The sequence below is a fragment of the Apium graveolens genome, chromosome 5, assembly GCF_009905375.1.
Source record: "Apium graveolens cultivar Ventura chromosome 5, ASM990537v1, whole genome shotgun sequence".
NCBI classification, from domain to species: domain Eukaryota; kingdom Viridiplantae; phylum Streptophyta; class Magnoliopsida; order Apiales; family Apiaceae; genus Apium; species Apium graveolens.
The window spans coordinates 8139075-8150171 of NC_133651.1; the positions used below are offsets into that span (position 1 = coordinate 8139075).

General features: G+C 33.5%; 1 long non-coding RNA gene across 1 annotated transcript; it reads right to left on the reverse strand.

The window, feature by feature from the left end:
- Positions 1-5136: 5136 nt before the first annotated feature.
- LOC141723444 (uncharacterized) lies at positions 5137-6753 on the reverse strand. Its single transcript, XR_012576278.1, has 5 exons — positions 6670-6753; positions 6211-6312; positions 6042-6108; positions 5865-5963; positions 5137-5551 (listed from the first exon to the last, which is right to left on the reverse strand). It is a non-coding gene; the product is annotated as an uncharacterized LOC141723444 (long non-coding RNA).
- Positions 6754-11097: the final 4344 nt, after the last annotated feature.

Genomic DNA, 11097 nt, shown 5'->3' on the forward strand with positions numbered 1-11097 from the left:
TAATTTATCTGTAAACCATTAATTTATAACTACTACTGCTACCGCAAGGATTACAATCTTGGAACTTGTAAACCACAATACGAACCAGATTTGCAGAAGGAGTAACCTAAGTTGACTTTCAAACCATTGTGCCCTAACTCGTCGAAACTGCTAATCAGCATAACAATTTGCATCAAGACAAATTAAACAATTCCACATAATCGAAGCAAGCCACCTGAATAATTGATGTACAATCTCAAACACAAACACACAATACAAAATCGATTCAAAAAAATTCAAATTAACCATAATTAAAATTCAATTGACATAATAACCGATTTAGGGAAGAACATGCCTTCTTAGTTGATCTTGAATCTTCAAACTTAAATGCTTGAGCTAGATTCTTCTTCATTCAATTTCAATCTGTGAGAGTAATTTGGTGTTCGCCTCTTTTTGAATTCTTGTTTTGTTTAGTGTATTTTTGTATTTTCTTTTGTTCAATTGTATCCTTGTAAACTGTTATTTTATCCCCCTTATATCTGTGTGCTTTGGTTAAAAAAATTTGAAAGCCCGCTTTGTTTGAGAGCCCGCGAAACTAATGGGCTGAAATTTTTGGAGTTGGCAACGTATTTTGAAAACTGTTGCAAGGGAATTCAAATTTTTCACACAATTTGACACATTCTCAGTTCAACTGTAACATTTTTTTAAAATTGTTGCAATATCTCCAAATTTAGAAAACACTTCACTACAGCATAAATGGCTTATTACAACATTTAAAGTTGATGTTGCCATTTCTTTTGTTGGATTTGCCATGCATATTTTGGCTAATACAACGTTGTCATTTTTATGTTGGCTTAGACATCGAAAAACTGTCGGTGAAGAATTAAAGTGTGGTTATGTTGCTAAAGGTATGAGGATGTGTTGCAATCATTTTTAATAAATAATAATACTGCTGATGTGGCAGGGGTCCATGTATGCTGACGTGGCACTAGTGGAACCACATGGTGACGTGGCACTTTGTCATAACAGTTGGCTTAAAAATTGTTAATAATTTTCTATTTTTCTTCACTATAGTGAATCCAATACATTGCCAATATATTTGGCTTGGGCCAAAGTTTAACTTTAGGCTTAAATAACTGTTGTTAAATATTAGGCTTAAAAATTATTGGGTTTATTGTGTTGCTGCACTTGCATATTATGTTGGGCTTAAAAATCCGGCCCCGCTGCAAATCCGGCCCATAATCACCTTGTACATTTGCAAACATATTATGAATACAAACATATTCTTCTCCGGGTATAGAACTTGTTTTTAAGTTTTGGGTTTATGTGTTTTTATGTGTTTATAAATGAGTGTATGTAAAAGCTTCGATTTTCTCGATTTTCTATTTGTTTTCTGAATTTGGTTAAAAATTGAGTGTTGCCGAGTTTAGAGCTCGGCTTGCCGGCTTTTATGGTCGTTTTTAAGTTTTGAATTGCCGGCTTTTGTTGTTGTGGTTGAAATGAATCTGGTAAAATAGCTGAAAAAGTTTTCGAGATTGCTTTAATTTATGTTTATTCTGCTTTGATAAGAGTGGGTATTGTGCTTCGGAGATTTTTGTGTAGGGGGAAGGGGGAAAGAGTGGTGGAGGGTTGTTTAGTGAGATGATTGATAAAGGGATTGAAGATGATTGATAGAGGGACTGATATACGTATAATACCATGATTCGTGGTTGTGCGAAGGTAGGAAGATGAGACTCGTCGGATTCTGTAATTTTCCAGTGAGTTCGTTGTGTTGTTGACGACCCATTAACCTGATTTCCTAACCCGATGTTGACTTAGTTTAAATCCAAAAACATCCAAACCCATTTTATAGAAACTGTTTATAGGATTTTCCTAAAAAAAATGATTTATTCTTAAAAAGTAATAAAAAATCCAATTTTATTAGAAAAATAGATTTTAATTTTAAACAATTAACTACAGTACATGTGACAACATATTATTGGTTACTTGTGCCACCTCAGACTCTTTGTTTGTCACTTTAAAAAGTAAGGAGCCAACCACTGTACCAAAGCAGTACTTGTGTTCTGTTTTGCATGATTAAAACGTAAAGTGATGTTGCATTTAAAATTTTGATTTCAATAAAAATGAGGCTTTTAACTATTTAATTTTTTTAAAATTTTTTTTTGACAATGCATCATTACATATTTTAAAAGTCAATGATTCTAGTAATGTGATTATTTTTATTTATATATAATTGGTAGAATTTTGTAATATTCAAGGTATTTTTATTAATAAATATGTATACTAGTTAGTTAGTGTTACAAAGGAAGGTTGCATTTTTTTAAAAATTCATTTTTGAAGATGAATCTGCATGGATGTTAATTTTAATGATGCTAATTTTTAAAACACATTTTTTAAGATCTATTTTTGTAGATTTTATAATATTCCAAACCCCAAACCCTAAAACCTAAAATTTAAATTTTATAACGATTAACATTGATATTGAATTTATGATGTGGGTCCAATATACATATTGTGTATCCGTACTGGTGAGACCCATTTTAGCAACCCAAACCAATTAATTTGGGTTTTAAAAATTTCAACCCAAATCGAATCGTTTAAATTTATAACCCAAACCAATTTGTAGTTTTTAAACATTGTTTAAACATTGAACTCGGTAAACGAAAACAGTGGTGATTTAATTGGGTTGACTTTTTTCCAACCCAAATATATATCGGGTTCGAAAAAATTGATTTGGATCAGCCGAAATAGGGTCAAAACGGTTATATCGGTCAAAACAGTCAAATATTGATTTTATAAATATAATTAATATTCTACTAAATTTCATAATTTATCAAAAAGAAGATAAAATAGTTAATTATTATTTTATGTTTTTAAGTGAATATTTAATAAGTTAAAATATTAATATATATTTATTAATATATATTTAGTAATATAAAATTGGATGAGCGGCAAAATTACCGCCCAATCCAATCTACCAAATTTCACTTAGTGAAATTCCCTCTAGTGAGCATACTTACCTAAATTAATCTCTCCTCTCTACTAAGCATATCTCTCTTAGCTCTTCTCTCTGTAAATACCCACACACATATTAATCTTCGCTCATTTTCATCTTCGCTCTTCTCTCTTAGGCTCTTCTCTTCACTCACATTGATTTTGGGTTCTCTTTTCAGGGTTCTCTTCTTAGGGTTTCAAACTGGGGTTTCGAGATTGATTTTAAAATTAGGATTTTGGTTTGAAGGGTGTCGATTTAAAGGTAATTCTCTCTTCTATTTTATGAATTTAGGGTTTCTATTCTCTCTTCGATTTTGATTTTGAAATTAGGGTTTCGATTTGTTTTTTGGACTTTGTATTATTTATGTTTTTTTAGAAGTTGTATATGCTAAATTATGGTAAATGTTAAGTATACCTAGATATAAGTTCAGGTGTTTAATTTTTGTAAATGTCAATTGGTTGGTTAGAGATGTCGAATTGGGAATTTGGTTGATTATTTTCATATTAGATGGTTTACAGTTAATTATAGTGAACTGGTTGTTTAATTATTTTGCACTTGTATTCAAAGATGTTTAGTGGTAATTGGTTTTAGCATTGTCCCCCTAGCTTCTTCCATTTTAGTTTTTGATTTTATTTTAAGTTCTTTGATTTTGTTAATATCATTATATTTTTGTTTAGGAACTAGAAGAAATGAAATTGGATATTAATAAAGAATCTGTTGGTATCATCATTAGTAGATCTATTAGAACAAGCAATAGGAACAAACCGTGTTGGTCATTTGTTTATCATGCTTAATTGGGCACCTTTGAATAATTAGTAGATCTCTTAAAGCACTACGCCATATATTGGATTCTGCAACCCCAAGAAACCGTAACTAAAGGCCAAAAAAGCATTGCTAAAGGACAAAAAAAGCTATGGCGACTCTTTTTCGGGGTTGCAATTTTAGGCGTTGCAATATAGTTTTTTGCAACCCCGGCGACACCCTATTGCAACCCTTGGTTATCCGTTACAGAAACGTGCTATTGCAACACCAATGGGGTTGCAATAGGTCTTGAAAAGTGTTATAGTAGGGTTTGGGCTATCAGTACAATATTTGTGGACCCCACAATGGGGCCTACATATGGGGTATCAATGCAACCTTTTTGCAACGCTCTTTAGTATTTTTTTAATGCTTTTTAGTATTTTTAGCAACATTTTTTAGTGATTATTAGCAACACTATAAAGACCTATTGCAACGCTTTTACAAAAAAAAATTGTAGGAACTGTTTATATATTAACAAGCCCATAAATAAGACCATTGCCTTAAAACCAGCACAATCCACAAATTATAAACATCAGTCCACCAACCACAACATCAGTCTACCAACCACAACCACTACTAAAAATATGGGATCAGACATCGGTTCTGAACCGATGTTAAAAAAAAAACTGAACCGATGTCTTCGCGTATGATGTTAAATGTCATCAGGCTTTGACATCGGTTCACAACCGATGTCTATTACAGTGCTATACATCGGTTTTAAGAATAATTCTGATGTCTTTGCAACAAATTTCAGCTTATATTACAGTATTTCTAGGTGAATATGAGTATATTATGGGGTAATTATCCATTAAAACATGAAACCTACAAGCTCTAAAAGATATTTTTTTTAAAATCTTTCAAACAAAACGATGTGAAAATCTAGATCAGACATCGGTTATGTTGTCTGACCGATGTGAAATGGTCCATCAGACATCGGGTACTTTTATCAACCGATGTAAAATAATGGGTTAGACATCAGTTTCGTTCATTTGGTGATGTTAAATCCTTTTGTTTAACATCAGTGTTTTTTTCTAACTGATGTTTAATCTTTAATATTGTAAAATTTAAGACATCAGCTATTGAAAATTCGATGTTATTTGGCTTAAAATACATTGATTTTTTTACAGAACCGATGTCAAATGACTATTTGACATTGGTTTTTGTAGTTCTTTTTCTTTTAATATTGTTTCACCTGATGTCTTTTGTTCATTTTTGCATCGATTTTAAATTACCATTCTGATGTTAATATATGTACTGTAAATTGCATATGCCATCCTGGTACTATTAATAGCCCAGGGAACCAATTGTATTTTCAACCAGAAAAATACCAACAATATGCAATACATCCAACCAAATTTGTAAAAATATAGAGGTATACATTGATACCAAATTTACTAACATTCAATCCAACAAGAGCTCAATTCGGACATTACATTCCAAGTCTAAAATAAACATCCCAACTAAAAACAATAAAACCCAAATTCTCTAGTTATTACATCCAACATTCTAAACATGTTTGACTAGTTAATATGTACCACTTGTCAAATTTCTACAATTCCAAACATAAATCAGAATGATGGATGTAATTGTCACCAAACATCCCTTAATTAACCACCAACCACCAGCAAACACAATATCAATTCACATAGTTCAGAGGAAAGCTATATATATAGATACTTATCATTTTTACATCTTGTCTTGGATAAATTCAAGCACCTCCATCCGCACCTCATCCAGCTCCTGCCTTGTGTAGGACTTTCGAGTTTTGGCTGCCCACTATAAAACACACGTAAAAATTAGCAACCAGAATATTATTAACCAGAATTGCCATATGTATAATTAAAAATAAACAGAACCAACTATTTATAATTTAACCAGAAGAGGACCTTTTCTATATTTAACCGTAATTTTCTTCGTTAATTCAAAACTATATACCAGATAGTTCCTTATCACTAATAAAAACAAGATCCATCTGGAAATCACTAATAATAAAAACTGATAATAAAAATGGCACTCATATTTATCTGTCCTGAAAAACTACACAAAAAAATTCTACATGCCATCTATCGGAAAGGATTTGCATATATACCTTGGTAGTAAAAGATAGCTCCTTATCAGCAATGATATCTTTCATGTATCGCATTATAACATAGCCACATTCAACCCCTCCTGGTTATTTGGGAGATCCCTGTTACAATATAAAATCTGAATTAGCACCAGAAATTAATTAAAATTACAAAGTGATAAAAAAAAACAAAAAACTTACAAGAAGATTCTTTATCTGAGGAGCTTTATTTCCCCTTCCAGTTTGAGCATTGTAGGATTTCATCGCTCTACATTGCAGAACAACAATAATATACATGATTATTTTTCAAAAGGGAGAATATTTACTATATATATATATTTATATATAGTAATTAACAGAAATATATTACTCTGTTAATGATTTTTCCAACTCATCAAAATGTGTTGGATGTGGCAGAGGGTTCAGAATATAAATGTCGCCATCCCAAATTACAACCAAAATCCAGTGGCAACTATGTTTATAAAAAAGAAAAAAGAAAAACACAAGTCAGAAATTTTAAAAAAACTACCTAAATATATTAGTTTGTAAAAGCATGTCTAAATTAAAAATACTTACTTATGAGTATGTGGCATGAAGTACATGCGATAGGGACTACTCTCTTTCAACCGATTAACAAAATAAGAATGAAAAGATTTGTTCAATGTAAATGTAGCTCCTGGATCGAAAAATCCATATAAGACCACATCATCATTCTTCCTCTCAATCTTAATCAGTCTTTGCAAGAGCCTACCAGGGAGTGAATTACATTACTTATAATATCCGTATAAAACATGAATATTGAATATATAACAATAAAAAATTAACTTACGCCATATAAGCAGATATTGCAGCTTGGCCAATCATATCGAACTCCAACAATGCTTTCACATTTTCATGCAATATATAAATTATTTTCTCAGTCCCAAATACGTCTGAATCACATGGAATTGGTATTGACTCCTCAGTGGCTTTCATGAAGACTGCAGCATGTTTGTATAACACCTTGTACTGCTTTGGGACATTCTTGTTTAGCTTCATTTTTCTATAATCATCTTGAAGTTTCTGCAACTCATCTTTCCGCTTAGACTGCCCCTGCAACACTTCCTTTTTCTTTTTCTACATAGAATTAAATAAAACAAGAATAATCGGTTATTATTGACATAACTACTATAGAATGCAACAATCAATTCAGAGTATATTGACATAATTTTTATATAACATACCGCCACAGTTGGGTAGATGATCAATTCACGAGGCCATGCTACGTGAGAGCCAACTGCTTGGCGTACAACCTCAATTTCACCAGGTATGGGCACTGGAACCGACGCCTCTGGATGGATGTGTCCGTCAACCGACACACGAACATGTCCGGGCTTTAGAGGCACTCCGTGTACTGAAACATTCATCTCTTCGTGATCATCAAAAACTGTTCCAAAAGCAACCTTGTTCTCTATGCAATCCAGTGCAAGCTCACATGACTGTGGACCCTACATTATAGGGAGGGATCAATTTAATTTTATTGCATAAATCCCAAGTCTGTAGGCATATATCTAGTAGATCTTAATAATATTTTACCTTCTTTTCGCTCGGAGGAGAGGGGTCAAAACCAACAAAGTCTTCATCATTTACCAATAACTGTTTGGCACTCAGCGGTTTAACAGCAACTCCAACATTCCGCCTATCAGCAGCTCCCTCTTTATTAACAGGTACTTGATAACTTGATTTGTCAGAGAACATAGGAGAGTGACCATTCGAAGCATTAACCAAGGCCTTAAGTTCAGCCATCTCCCGCTGATTTCTTTCCAACTGATCCAACAACTCTGCCTTGGTAATTTTAGTCTTTTTCGCTTTCGGCAAATTGAAGAATGTTGTTGGAGTGACAAAGCCACCAACCCCTCGAACCCTTCCTGCGTGCTCAGGAGTCTGAAGTGCCGTAGTCAACACATCTTCTGTTCCATGTGGAACAAATTCACCCTTCTCCTTCATTTCAAGTAACTCAGCCTGTAAAATAAATACAAATAATTAGTATATTATTTATGACGCAATTATCTTTGAAGGGAATGCAGTATTAAAAATATCACTTACAATTCTCGCATTTATTTCCGCTTGCTCTTCAGTAAGCTCATCAGGATTCTTTGGCATTCTAGCCTTCCACCAAAAAATTGCACGATCAGGTTTCTCTTTCCGCTTTAAGTTCCCTTTCTTTATCTGTTAAAAAAGAGAAAATGTTTAAACTCCCTTAAAACTTAGAATTGCAAAGCCAAATAGATATGGTTCTTACTTCTTCTTCTCGCAAACCAATATACCCCTTCCTTGACAAGCGGTGATGATATTTCCGTTTACCCACTCTATTGCTCTGTAACTTACGTTGTTCCTGCACCAAAATAAATTAATAAAAATTAATAAATATTATTTAACCAAAATCTATTTAATCATTTAGCAAGTAAAATGGCAATCATGTATATTTTATTAGTAGAATATATTCATACCAGCCATTTGGGGCTCGTCCTCGCTGCAACAAATTTCTTCCAAGGTTCTTTACCAACAAACGCATACTTCTTCGGAGGCTTCATCAATTTCTTCTTTTTTCCAATAAATGGCATCACATATTTTGCAGTTAAATCAGCTTTAAACTGCCTCCATTTTTCACCTGCCGATTGTAGCACAAGCTTCTCACTTTCTGGGGCAATTTTGAATGTGTCCTAAAGAGCCACATAATATAAATTAGCCACATAATTTACAGTCACAATTTAAATAAAATGAAGAAGTCAACAAGGGATATAATTTACCTGGACATCATCCCATAATTTTGCTTTTAGATCACAATCCACTTTTGGCCAGTTTTCAGTGTCGATTGGAATCATTGTCCTTGCGAGCATTCCTATGTAAGACTGTAAAGTAGGCCTGGTATTTACGATGGGAACTCCAAAATCATTGTATCTAACTTTAAATTTCTTTCCCCGAGCTTTCTTCACCACTACTTTGTGAAGAGCTGAAACACCACGCGCACCTCCTAGCCTTTTTTTTGCAGATTCAGAAGTGGTCATCGTTTCTTCACAACTACTTTGAGTTTGATATTGTGGAGGGACTTGAACCAACTTTTCATTACAAGTCTCTGAAGTTTTGACATCAGGAATAATCTCATCATCAACCTTTTCAGAGTTATTCTTCCTGTCATTTTCTTCGAAAATTACTTTCTTGGCTTTTTGCTTCTTTGCCATTTTGCTCCCTTAGTCTGCATTAAATTGAATAATAAAGCCATCAGTTGAACAATATATTTTCAGTCCGTCATTAATTACAGTCAAGCATAAATAATAAATTGTAAAATCAGCAAGTACGAATACAACTATACAAGAACAATAATTTACCTAAACTGCAATCAGTAATTAATCACATCCGAAATAACTCTAAAGTATTTTATAGAAGTACAAGTAAATAATGCAAAATAATTAAAGAAAAAATAATGCCATCAATCAGTAATTATGGATGAACTACTTATATGATTATAACAATGCAAAACAAAAGAAAAAAAATTAACAATATATTTTACACATTATAACACAATTAAAGGCAAATATATATGGTTCATTCAGTCATTCAAATTCCCATTTAGATATATATTTTACATAAAGCTACATCATCAGTCAGTAACGACATTAGGTGCAGGAGTTTTAGTAGCAGTATTTTTAATCCAAATTCCCTCAACATTACATCTAGCAGTATGAGTGACATCATCAGTAGTGACATCAGTTGCGGGGATTTCAGTGCAGAATGGGGGATGTTCCATGATCGTGTCTCCTAAGTCATCTTCATTATACAATTCTTGGTAGTCTCGAGTTGTGGAGGACAGAACAATAGACCAGGTAGCATCAACGGGATCTTCAAGATAAAACACTTCCTTGACTTGGTCAACAGAAACATATTTATCTTTTTTGTGACCTTGTCGACTAAAATCCACAAGTGTGAACCCAAGATCATCAACCCTTATTCCTTTATCATTACTTGCCCATTTACACAGGAACAAGGGAGCTTTGAATGCATGGTAGTCTAATTCCCATATCTCTTGTATGATACCGTAAAATGTCAAATCACTTTCTACGGGGTTCAAGTCCTTGGCACTAGAAACCTGGACCGCTTTAGCAATGACAGACACCCCGTTGTTTTAAACAACGTGTATGTCATCTCGTTCCTTTGTAAAATATCGCACTCCATTCACTAGATAACCTTGATAAGTTAGTACTGAAAATGATGGCTTGGCAGTGAGCCATCTTATCGTATCTGAAACACCTTTGTTGTTCTCCCTTAGTTCATCATTCACCTACAGATATGATAAGAAATTTTAAATCCTAAATAGCTAATAGTCGTCATTACACTACAGATCAAAGAACCTAATACAACACTGACTTTGTTTTGAAACCAATCAGCAAAGAGCCGATTGTGCTCTCTCATGAGCCAATGTAAGCTTTTCATTTTCCCTCGGTGAATTTCTTCAAGATATTCCTTATGCATTCTGAAAAATACATATGGAATGATATATTAAAGACACATTACAAGACTATTTACTCGATAATGAGGAATTGAAAACAACAAACTGCATAAACTCACAGAATATATGGAAACACTTCAGCGTTGTTTAGAAGGACATGTAGATGTGCTTCATCTCGCTCCTTCTCTTCCACTGATTTTATTATCACAGCGGATAATGGACCTGATATCTTATTATCTTGGTCCTTTGGAAGACCGGCAGTGGAGTAATTCTGACTAAGAAACTCGGTGTAGAATTCTACGGACTCTTCTCCAAGGTAACTCTCTGCCATACAACCTTCGGGATAATAACGGTTTCGAACATAACTCTTTAGTACTTTATTAAACCGTTCAAACGCATACATCCACCTATAAAATACTGGTCCACATAAGCGTAGTTCCTGGACCAAGTGGACTACTATATGTACCATTACATCAAAAAATGACGCATGGAAAACCTTTTCTAGATCGCACAAGGTTAGTATAACATCTGACTGCAGCTTATCCAGTTTTGACATGTCTACTACTTTGTTGCACAAAGTATTAAAAAAGAAACACAATCTAATAATTGTGACCCTAACATGCTTCGGAAGAACGGAGCGTATTGCAACCGAGAGTAATTATTGGAGAAGAATATGGCAATCATGTGATTTCAGCCCGTAAATATTCAAATCAGGCATGGAAACACAATTTTTTATGTTCGATGCATGTCCGTATGGAAGTTTCATCGACA